Raw genomic sequence first — 12,125 nt, forward strand, 5'->3', positions numbered from 1 at the left:
CTCTGGGACCTGCGGGAGCGGCCCGAGCAGAAAGCGATCAGAAGAGAGAAGGCGAGGCTTCAGGAAGGGACGGACGAGCGGGGTGCGGACGGCGGGGGCTGGAAGGGAGGCATTACCTGGCCGGGGGCTTCGGGGAGTGTGTCACCGGAACTCACAGGCGCCCCTCATAGCCACCCCAGCTCTTAGGGCTCAGTTCTCTGAAGCTCACCAAGGGCATCTGTCCTAGGAGTATGTGAGTAAACTTCCCTTAAACCAAATATTGTGTTTCTTTTGGAGAGGTTGAGTGTTTCAGGGTTTCCTTGATTGAGGGGATGAACTGTGTCCCTGACATCGATAGGGGAGTTAGCCTTACCTGGACGGTGAGCTCAGGGAATGGGAATTTTTATGGTAGAACACGGTGTGGAGTAACATCTCTCAAACGTTACTAGAACTTCTTTGCAGAGTGTGTCTTCTTAAGACTACCACTTAGAGGATGGGGATTAGTCCCCAAGTTCCTCATTCACTTTTTAAAAAATTAAATGTATTTGGGCAACAGTGGTTTAATAACATTAAATGTTGCAGCTGTACAGTTCGTTAATACCTCATCTGTATATTGCCTTGTGTGCTCATCACCCAAAGTCTAGTCTCCTGTCACCAATATTTTACCCCTGTGCCCTCTTCATCCTCACCCCACCCGCATTCACCCTGCATTCCACCAAAGCACAGAGGTGTTAGAGTTCAGCCTGTTGAAAGTGGTGTGTGTGTGTGTGTGTGTGTGTGTGTGTGTGTGTGTCCTTCTGGCCAAGAGATGCCTTGGATCAGGATTCTCTACCATGTCAAGAGTGACTGAGAATGCTGTTGGTGAGAGGGGTCCGGGAGCCAGGGAGATGATTTAGTCCTTCAGAAGGGAAAGTACGGCTCTGGGGAATTGGACACTCAGTACCCCTGGGTATTCCTCTCTGGACACAAGTAGAGTGTGCCAAGGCTTAGTTAGTGCTGCACAAGACACATGTGAGTGCCTGGCTCTGGCTTCTACCAAAGCAGGGTCTTCAGACTCTTAGGATTAGAGTGGGTTGATTTGGTGAGACTTAAAAAATACACTTATGAGGGAACGAGGTAAGGTTAGAAAATTACAGTCCACTGAATTTATTGATTTGTTGTTTCTCAAGGACTATATGTTTTATGACAGTCTTATGGGTTTGGCTCTTTAGTTAATCTGGCCTTTTAATTTTTATATATATTTTTTCCTCTGTCTCTTTGCTAGATTTGTAGTGCTACTCTTTGGAAAGAAGTCATAACTTCTGTTTAGGATTTAGGGACTGTGAAGTTCATCTGATTCGGAAAGGGTACACGCCTCAGATTTTTCTGCCACACAATGAGGTTCGCAAGGACCAACTAAGACTGCAGAGGAAGGAACCCCACTTTCTTGCTATCATTTTTATTATTTAATACTCAGCAGGTTCAGCATCTCAGAGATTACTTTTGGGGAGGAGAATGGGAAAACATTTTGTAATTTGTGGTCAAAGATGACAGAGCAAAACATTTTGGTTATGCTGTTTGTCTTTCTTTGGCTTTAAATAGAAAAGATATAAATACTGAAGAAAACCATTTAGTACAAGTTAGGGAGTGAGGCAAAGAGGTGCTGGAAATCAGTTTCTGTGTTTAATAACACTGTCCGGGGCACACCCTTTCCCCCTCTCCTTGCTTCCCTCGCGGAGACGGTAGAGGCCCTCAATTACCAGTTGGAATGTGGATGTGCAACAGACTCAGACTTACTGAACATCCAGGAAGGCATTTTTCCCCTTAAAAAATAACTTGAACTAGTAGATGTGAATAAGGTTTTATTTATGAAAATAACCCCATTAAAATATGAAGACTCTGTGACCGGGGTTAGAACTATAATACTTTTTTGGGCTAGACTTTAAAATTTAATAACAGAAAAATTATAAATTACAAGCCACAACATTTAGCTTTCAATAAGAAACAACTCCAGTCCTTTACCTAACATTTGCAATAGCCCTGAGATTCACTCCCCAAATTTCATTCTTTTGCTAAGACTATCAATAAACTGAAGAATGAGCTCTTTCTGTTACCTGACTTGTCAACATTGGTAGGGGGCACATATAAGTAAATAATGATCAATTTCCACCGTATTTTGGAATTCTGTAGATGTTGTTTGAATAGATGCGTGGCTGAGTTGACCTAAATAACCTAGTTGAGAGGTGTGCTTGAAAATTTTTATCTTGCTTTTACCAAAATGGCTTGTTCAAGATTAATTCTTTTTTTTTTTTTTTAGTCAAGTAAAGAAACTATTTGCCTATAACTGGCTAACAAATGAAAAAGAGACTTGCTAGTATAACTATTGTTCTTTCACCGTCAGGAGTTTATTTTGATGACCTATATTTTCTATTGGAAAAAAGAGTAAATCAGGAAATTCTTATCAGGCTGACAGCATTTTTAGACTGTGTGGTGCGTGGGTGAAGTGGGACTGATACTGACTTGGCCCCAATGCAGTCATCTGAGAATACATATTTTGGTTGTTTTTGCATTCCATAAGGTTTTATCATTATTATCCATGAAGATCCTTTTCTCCGTACATGGGAAGTGACCCCTAATAACATCTTGCCTGGGAGACAAAAATAAGGGCTACAACTTCTACTGCATTTAAACATTTGATTTGTTGAGGAGGAGAAAAAAGGGGGGGAAAGCAGAAAAAATGATAGAATTATTAATAAAGTGTAATGGTCATTAATAAAATGTTAGAAGACAGAGCACTGAAGTCTTATATGACTTCTGTATTCAGTTGTAGTTGTATCTTTGAACTGATTTTTTCTCAAATCTATATAGCTCTGAAGTTCTTGTAAATTGTGTATACTTTAAAATGGTTCATTATGATGGATTTTTAAACATAGGTATATTTGTCCTCTTTGTGTACGACCATATAGCTGAAAAAAAAAATTTGGAACACATGAACTTCCTACTCCAGACTTGTGTACTTTCAACTTTTTCCTAACAGCAGAAATGTACCCTTAAAATTTTAAGCTAAGGTTTTTATTGAATTTATACATTGTAGGTGGGTAGTGGGTTAGTGCCGTAAAGCCATAGCTAACTGCAATGTGTTACCTAGGTGTACAGTAGGCTGAATGAATCCAAGTAATATGCAAATATGTCTGGGTAAATTGTATAGGCCCTGGCGTTCATTCCTAGAAACTGCATGGCTCTGCGTAAATCTTGCAGTGTTCTCTGCAGAGTCAGGATTTGCCAAGAATGCTAAACTCTCTGGCCCGCCATCTCTTTATAGCCTACTACATCAGCCCCTCGCATCTCATGAGAACTCTTGACTCAGTCTTTCGGCACATGCTCTGAAGGCATGATGGCACTGCAGAACATGTGTAGAGAGGAATGCACTTGTATTCTAACAGTGACAGTAGGAACCAAGAAAAAAATTCAAAATATGTGTCAAGAAACATTGAGGGAAATGATCTAAAATCATAGATTCTCTTCATACCCAGTGGATTTCTCATCTTCAGTGCAGACAGTCTGTTGTTCTCTGACCCCGCCCCACCCTCTATAATAATGTTAACCTCGGGAAGATGCTTAAAGCAAAACTTTCAGAATTGTATGATTCGTAGATGGGGTAGTGAAAGCTGAGAACAATAGCTTGTTTTCTAATTGGACGTAGGAAGTTTTAACAATCATACTTCGGGCTTCAAGTAAGAGCACGTTTACTCTATCCTCTTCAAAGATGACAGTCACGCATGCATCTTTCACTTGAAAGAATTCAATGCCCTTGGGAGGAACTCCAGTTATAAATTTGTAGGAGTTCAAACTCTTTCTCTGGACTCTGCCACCTCGGTTAGGTAATAAAACCTCTCTGAGATTTTGTTTGTCAGGGGGAAAAAATCTGGAAAAACCTGCCTCAAGCCCTCCTTTTACAAACAGGAACATGGATAGTCATAGGACTCAGATGCCTGGCTAAATATCTCAAAGCTAATTGGTGACAAAATTAGAACCTTCAGAATTCCCTACTCCTCAATATAGCATCTTTCCACCATGCCATGCAGTATCCCAAGATTTTTTTTTTTTTTTTGCTATTGCACAATAAGCTTATTCTTGTCTTTCGCACTCCAAATCAACTTCTTGATAAAGAAGATTAATATGCAGTAGATTCTTTGGCCTTGGAGCTTGAAATTCTTTCCAAGTCCTTGGTAGTGTACTTTTTTAGTTTAGGCATTCCAAAGTCCTTTTGCAAGCATTTGTATTATGCTAATGACTTTTGCTATCCATGTTGCATCCTTTGTTAATGAGGTAGGATATCCACTTAGCAAATGAACATTTATTTATTTAAAATAGTATGCAAGAAGTGGTATTAACAGTCAGCTTTAAGTGCCTCATATTTCATTGCTATTCCAACATAAGTTTAGATTCATGAAGAAGAAATAATACAATTATATCTTAAGTAGTTTCAATACACAGTCCACTTATTTACGGTGCAGGATCTAATTTTTTTTTTGCAACTGTAAACAAGGGCTTAAGTGGGTTTATAAGAACTCATCCAGGATTTTCTTTGAGAAAAAACAGCCCTTATAATTCCACACTACACAGATTTACTTGACTGCAGAGACTTAGGAGCTTAATGTGCCCCACAGTTTTATGCTCCCAATAACTTTGCAGCCAGAAGATTCAAAGCTAGAGAAGAAAATTAAACTTTAAAATAACTAACTGAACTGTTGTCTCTGGCAGTCAACCAGAATGAAGATTACAATAATGATAGTAAAGGCAGGCTTGAAATCTATAAAATCATTCGGAGTGATGGAAACCAAATGCCAGGACAAGGTAACGCTCTTTGAAAATTGAAGTGAAGGGTATTTTGGATAAATGCAAGGAAGCCCCACTTCACTGAGCACCTATTAAGTCTCATGATGTTAGGGTGGCAGGGACATGTCCCACACCAAAGGGAATGAGAGTGTTCAGAAGGTCGAACCACCCTGTGCACTGACTCTGGGCTATTACAGAAAACACACTGAGCTTATCCCAATAGGCTGTATGTATATTTCTGTCTTATGTTTCTCTGCAAAGGGAATTTTCAGCGAGACTGAAAATATTATGCTCAGAATGCTTAAGGTAGCTCCTAAAACAAATTCGTGAGTTAGACGACTATTATTCTAAAACTTGGGTGCTTAACCTGGATCAAATTCCCACAGGTCCTGTTTCCAGTTAGTGAAAAACAAAACAAAACAAAAAAAAACAGCCTGGCTGGTGTGGCTCAGTGGTTGAGCACTGATCAATGAACCAAGAGGGCACTGATTTGATTCCCAGTCAGGGCACATGTCCGATTTGCAGGCATGATCCCCAGGAGGAGGGGTGCAGGAGGTAGCCAATCGATGATGTTTCTCTCTCATGGGTGTTTCTATCTATCCCTCTCCCTTCCTTTCTCTCTCTCTCTCTGAAAACAAACAAACAAAAAACTAATACATCCAGTAATGGGAAATAACTTAAGGTATTATTTTCAGAAAAATATTGTTTTATGATCCAGTGATTCCACTTTTCCACGTCTGGGAATAAATCCAAAGAAACCCAAAACACTCATTTGAAAGAATATATGCACCCTTATGCTCATTAGAGTGTTATTTACAGTAGCCAAGATTTGGAAGCAGCTCAGTTTCCCATCAATAGATGAGTGGGTAAAAAAGCCGTAGTACATTTACACAACAGAATACTACTTGGCCATCAAAAAGAAGGATATCTTATCTTTGTGACAGCATGGATGGACCTAGAGGGTTTTATGCTAAGTGATATAAGCCAGTCACAGACAAGTACCATACAATTTCATTTATATGTGGAATCTAAGGAAAACAAACAAACAAACTAACAAAAAAAAATAGAAACAGACTCAAAGATACAGAGACCAGATGAACAGTTTTCAGAAGGGAAGGGGTTAGAAGGCTGGGTCAAAAAGGTGAATGGATTAAGCAGTACAAATTAGTAGTTGCAGAATAACCACAGAAATGTGGATTGCAGCATGGAGAATATAGTCAATAATGTTGAAATAACTGGGTATAGGGCCAGGTGGGTGCTTGGGGCAGCAGGGGGACCAGTCTGTAGAGTACATGGTTTTCTAGCCATTTTGCTGTACATTTGAAACTGGTATGGAATGGTATTGAATGTAAACTGTGGTGGGAAAATAATAAAAATCATTTTAAGGAGAAAAGAGAAACAGAAGCGCTCTGATACTTGAATATCAGTCTCTGGCAGATACAAGTAAAGGAAATATTTGGGGGGGGGGGTGGCGGTGGGGGTACAAAACTGTGCCTTGAATCTTTCAAAACACATATCGTTAAGCAGCTGGTTTTCTGCTTTAACTATTCATTTAGGAAGACCCTAAGAGTGCCTTGAACCATTAGACCCAAACATCTGCTGCTAGAAAGAAGTCATAAATGCCATATTTATAGATAGTTCAGTGGATACCAGATTTATGCCAGTAATTTACAAGTGTGGTCTGAACTGGGGTAGCTGAACTATTTTTCACTTATCTCTTACTTTAATATAGGAAAACAAAATGACCGAAAGTAAACAGGTGTCTTTTGCTCTTAAAAGTATGTTATTTTAGTGTGCCAAAACACTTGTCCATGTGGGACTTAGTGGGGGGGGCCTTAAAGGATGCATTATTTCTTGTTACTGTGAAGACAGATAAAAGAAGTACCGAAACTAATTCCTAGGAATCGGGCTAGATGACCCATGTCTGGAAATGAATTAGTCTTCAATGGTCTGTAGGGTGTTTTTGGCTAGTGTCCTGCAAAATCAGATGAGGCAGCCAATGGAAGAAACAAAATTAAGTGTGAATTTTTCTAGAGCTCCAGCATGTTGCTTATTAGGATATAGAATTGGAACAGATCTATAATATAATCAAGTCAGAATTCCTCATTTTCAGAAGAGGAAGCTGAGGGCCAGAGGGTTACCCAGACTCATGGACAAGTTTTGGTTAAATCCTTTCTCCTATTGCAGTTCTTCCTATGTGCTCCCTTTTCATCTAGCTTTTCTTAGAAACAAGAAAACTATTAGTAACTTATCTGACTTTACCTTCTTACTTTTCTTATTTTTAAATTTTTGAGTATTAGCTCCTTGAAGAAATAAAACAATTAGCCATATGAATAAGCTGTAAGATTCCCTTTACTTTCTATTGCCCTTACAATGCTTTCCCAACTACAAATTTAGAGGCAGGCTATGACTTTGATCTTTGTGGCTCCTAGTCCATTCCCTATGAGGCAAATAGGGAATGAGCTTTTTGATCTCTGTACTATTACTGACAAAATAGAAACTAATGGACAATTCAATGAATAACAGATACATCTTTAAAAACTGAAATCATACCCTAAGCCTTATAATAGGTTTATACAAATATACCAGAAATTTATACATTGGAACTATTGTTTCATTCATAGTAGTCAGTTTGAGTGAGAACACATACCTTCATTTTGTGATCGTTGCTTAAACAATTTTGGGAATGAAAATTTTGAAATTCTCTCTAAGCCTGTGGCATATTTTTTTGAACATGAATGGAAAATGTTCATTCTTGGAGGAGATGGGTTTGAAAAAAAATTGGTTTGATTTTTGATCATGACCAGAATCATTGAGAGGCAAGTGTGCTAAAACATAGCTGATCATGTTAATATTATTTTTGGTTTGCTCCTTACAACTGTTAAGAACAAAACAAATTTAAAATAGCAAACAAATCGAATCTCAAGGTGTGACTGTGCTTTAAAAACTGGCTCTGCTCACTGTTCCCAAAAATATTTCCAGAAATATGGTAAGCAATTGCATTATCTATCTGGTCAAGGGGACAATACATGTTTAGACATAGAAGTCCAGTTTCATCAATATACTAGTATATAATGAAGAATGCTGTATTTCTTAATAGCCATACTTCTGATACATGTTTACTAATTGTTTTAATGTTACAGATAACTTTAGACTCCCCTTACTTAGCGTGTGAGGCCATGCTGATTCCTGGCATCTGCTTTCCTATTCAATTAAAATAAATATCCTATAGAGACTCATTTCCTGCTGTCTGTTTTCTCGGTACATGCTTTGTAGGTAGTTAGAAATAGGTTCTAGTTCTATCTCTGCTATTTAGTAGTTAGGTGACCCTAGCCAAGTAATTCAGTTTTTGCATATGTAAATTGGGAATAATCATTCAAAATGTGTTTGAGAGAGTTAGTCAAAAATATGAAAATTTGTAGCATATCTTCCTTCTCCTGACCCACCCACCCATAACCTGATTCCTCCCCTTCCAAATAGGGTAAGGATCAAAATTTCATGTCTGCCTGAGATATTTTTTAAAATCTGTTATTCAAGTGAATTCAGAAAAATATGATCAAAGAGCAATGTGCTATTTCTATGGACTTTACAATTTTGAAACAGTTACCTCTGGCTAGTATTATAGGTTACTCTTATATATCCAAAGCATATTTTGGACATAAAATTGTTCCATTTAGAAAAAAGATAGCCAGTCGAAAGTAGAAAAAAAAAAAAAAGAAAAAACAAGAAGAAAAGCAAAAAGCTGTTTCAAAATATCCAATGATTCATTAAAATACTTTTGTTTCCTTAGGAAAAAAGTTTCCACATATGCACAGTAATCATTTGGCTTTTCTTAGGCTTAAGCCTTGGGGAGTTAGTGGTATTTGGCTCCTGACATGGAAGTCTTTCTCTTGTCAGACAAACCCTTTCCCCTGCACATTCCTGTGCAATTTGTTTCTGTTGCGCCTGATGGCAGGCTGCGAGGTGTCTGGGTACGGTCTGCACTGCCAGCCGCCTCCTCACACCGCTCCTTTAACCTCCTCCGGAGTTAGCCTTAGCTCTGTGGCTATTCACTTGCTCATTGTTTCTCTTTACTTGAGTGTCATTTTACCTGGACAATAGCCATTACTCTGAGATGGAGATGAGCCAGTTAATGTGCATTAAATAAACCAACTTGTAGTTTTTGAAGTCCCTTTGGATGGGTTCTTTTTGCTAACCATTCTTCAGGGTTTCATAAGAAGAGCAAGAACATTTCTGAGAGATACATTTCTGAGAGATTTGACTCTTTTTAGGGAATGATTGTGCGTTTTGAGAAAACTATGATCTCGATTGCCTTTCAATGTTGTTTCGAGAAATCTAGGTTTTGATGATTTGAGATTTATTCTCAACTTGTTGAACTTTCTATATTCTCAAGAAAGAAGATAACACTAAGAAAGTTTCATTCCAGGGAACAAACACCGAAGTGACATGGAAAAGTGCACACGAGTAGCATAGTTTTTAAAAAGGGCAAATGATTGATTTACAGTCTTAGACTCTAAAGCATAGGTCACGGAAAGTAGCTGAGGCTGGAGTCCATGCAGAAGAATATTAGGATGTTGTGAATGTCAGCATATCGATCCATTGCTGTTTGAATTCTGCTCTATTTTCTTCATGCTCAGATTCAGTGTTTGAAAAATGTATGCAAATTAAATGTTAGCATTTTGGGTAGTTATCAGGCCATTTGGATACTTTAGAATTTTCCCTTTAAACATTGATGTTGGTGGTAAGGCTATAAAATGTGTGTGTGTGTGTGTGTGTGTGTGTGTAAATGCAAATGTTTAAATTGATTCACTCTAATTTGTGAAAATTGCCCCAATTTTAATCTGAAAAATGTGTAAGAGGGAAAGAAAGATAGGTATGCCTCTTTTACTCCTTATTGGTAAATATGTCACAGGGTCCCTTTTCATTTTATTTCTTTGATAGTCTCCAGTAAAATTTATGTAATTAGTAGACCTGCCTTAAAGAGTTGGGAGAATAATAACAAAAAACAGAAGTATATTTTATAATAGTACCAAACATTTTTACTTACATAGAGGAGTCAATATAGACATTTTAGTAGAATCACAGGTGTTTGCATATCAAAAGGAATAATATATTAGTGCATATTCATATAAATAGGCAGACATATTACATTTATATGATATATAAAAATATAGGGAATCAATGTATCCATCAACAAAGGAATGATTTTTAGGAAATAGATTAATAAAAGGCATTATGATAGGGTAGCAGATTTTGCTCAATTTCCCCCATTTTATATTGAAAAGTATGTAATTTTTAGATTTATTTATTTGTATCCAGCCATTCAACAATGGTTTAAAAAGGAAAACATAAAATTAGTTTGCAATGATCAAATTCTATCATTTTAAATAAATAGTAAATGTATACACTAAATTCCACTACCATCAATTAAAAAATTAAAAAATATATATTATTGGTATAGGTCATAATACTCCACTACATTTATATTAGGATTTGCAATTTAAACATTTTTACATATGTACCAATTTAGTTTTATTTCATCTCATAATTGATTGCTAATTGGGATCAAATAACGCATTGCCTTCTTTGGGTAATTAACACAGCCAGGATGAAAACAAATGAAATAACTGTGAAACTCAATTCTCACAAACTAAGGCTGAACTGGACATTAACAGAAAATTAAAATCAACTTTATAGGTAATAATGAACTCTTGTGGACAGTGAAGCTACTCTGTAGATTAGTTTTAATTTCCTTCCCATATAAAAACTGCCTCTTTCTAATATGCCAGAGAATTAGGCAAAGGGTGTGTGTGTATATGCTTAACGTGGTATGACTTTGAGTAAATGCACATGTGTCCAGAGAAATAGGACTGTGATTTGACTAACAAATCATAATATTCATTTAATTTTATAACAGAATTTAAAGTTAGGAGTTACTTTAGAGGTCATTTAGATCAATCCCCCCACTTAATTTTTTTTATTTATTGATTGATTTGAGAGAGAGAGGAAGAGAGAGAAAGATCGATTTGTTGTTCCACCCACTTACGTTTTCATTGGTTGCTGCTTGTATGCACCCTGACAGAGGATTGAACCTGTAACCTTGGCATAGCGGGACCATCTGTCCCTCATTTTATATATAACTTATGCTACTGTGGTGTTTTTACTAATGGAGTTAGCTATAAACATGTTCAAGTCAGTGCAAAGAGACTATAAGAAATATAACCACTCAATCATTACAACCACCTATTCACCAGCAGAACATATACACTCACAAGGAATGAATTATCTACTTATCAATAGATAATCAAAGTGCTAATTATATTGATACATATTTTAAACAAAAAATCAATATACATATTTATAAATACACATATTTATAGCAGCCCCAAAATAACAAGCAGTTGCTCATAATATACCTGAACATTTTAGGACTTACCTCATGCAAGAACAACATATTCAGTGCTAGGGTAAAGAGTTTAGTTTATTGAATGAAGCATTTATAATTTGTGGCTACAGATTTTGAAGCTTAGAAACATAAGAGTTGGAGTTAGGTGTTGTGATAACATTTGTTATAAAAACTCAGTGATTAGTGAGTTTTCTAGAATGATTTATTTTTTCTACTCACATTTATATTCCAGCATGCATTTTTTTTTCTGAAATTAAAAACATAGTATGACAAAGGATCAAATTTTACAGGTATATAGATGCTAGAATGCTCATTCTGTCATCAGGATAATGAATTTTATAATCTTCAGCATTATCTCCTTGTATCTAGGTCACATTAAAGTTGTTGATAATAAAAGTAGTGTGTGTTCAATGACAAATGTTTGTAAATACTGAAAAGCAAGAATAAGAAAATAACAACGAAAAACTTACCAGACAGAAAAAACAATACAAAATACATTTTGGCAATTTTTATTCCCACAGTGGATACCCCTCCCATGCTCTTCTCCATCACATACATGTACACAGATATGTAAATCTGCATATTTTTATTACACATTCTGACTCCACCACTTACATGCTCGGTGAGCTTTGGCAGTTTACTTCACTTCTCTGTGCCTTTGTTTCTTCATGTTTAAAATGTGGAGAATAGCAATAACTGCATTATAGAATTGTAAGGATTAAGTGGGGCAATTAATAAGTATAAAGTTTTGTAAGTGTCTGGCATAATATTTTAACTATCAGTATCACTATTATTATATGTTTAAACATGTTTTAAAATCATCCATATGTTCTCATTTTTATTTGAAAGCCACGCTAGCCATTGCTAGCATCTTGTATTATTTTCTGTAAGCCACAACAATACCCCTTTTCCCTCTATGATA

The 12,125-nt window shown here is 36.7% G+C and overlaps 1 pseudogene; it reads right to left on the reverse strand.

Annotated features, from left to right (window-relative positions):
• LOC102770585 overlaps positions 1–411 on the reverse strand; it is a 9,223-nt pseudogene extending 8,812 nt beyond the window's left edge.
• Positions 412–12,125: the final 11,714 nt, after the last annotated feature.

Source organism: Myotis davidii, unplaced genomic scaffold (assembly GCF_000327345.1).
Source record: "Myotis davidii unplaced genomic scaffold, ASM32734v1 scaffold42, whole genome shotgun sequence".
NCBI lineage: Eukaryota > Metazoa > Chordata > Mammalia > Chiroptera > Vespertilionidae > Myotis > Myotis davidii.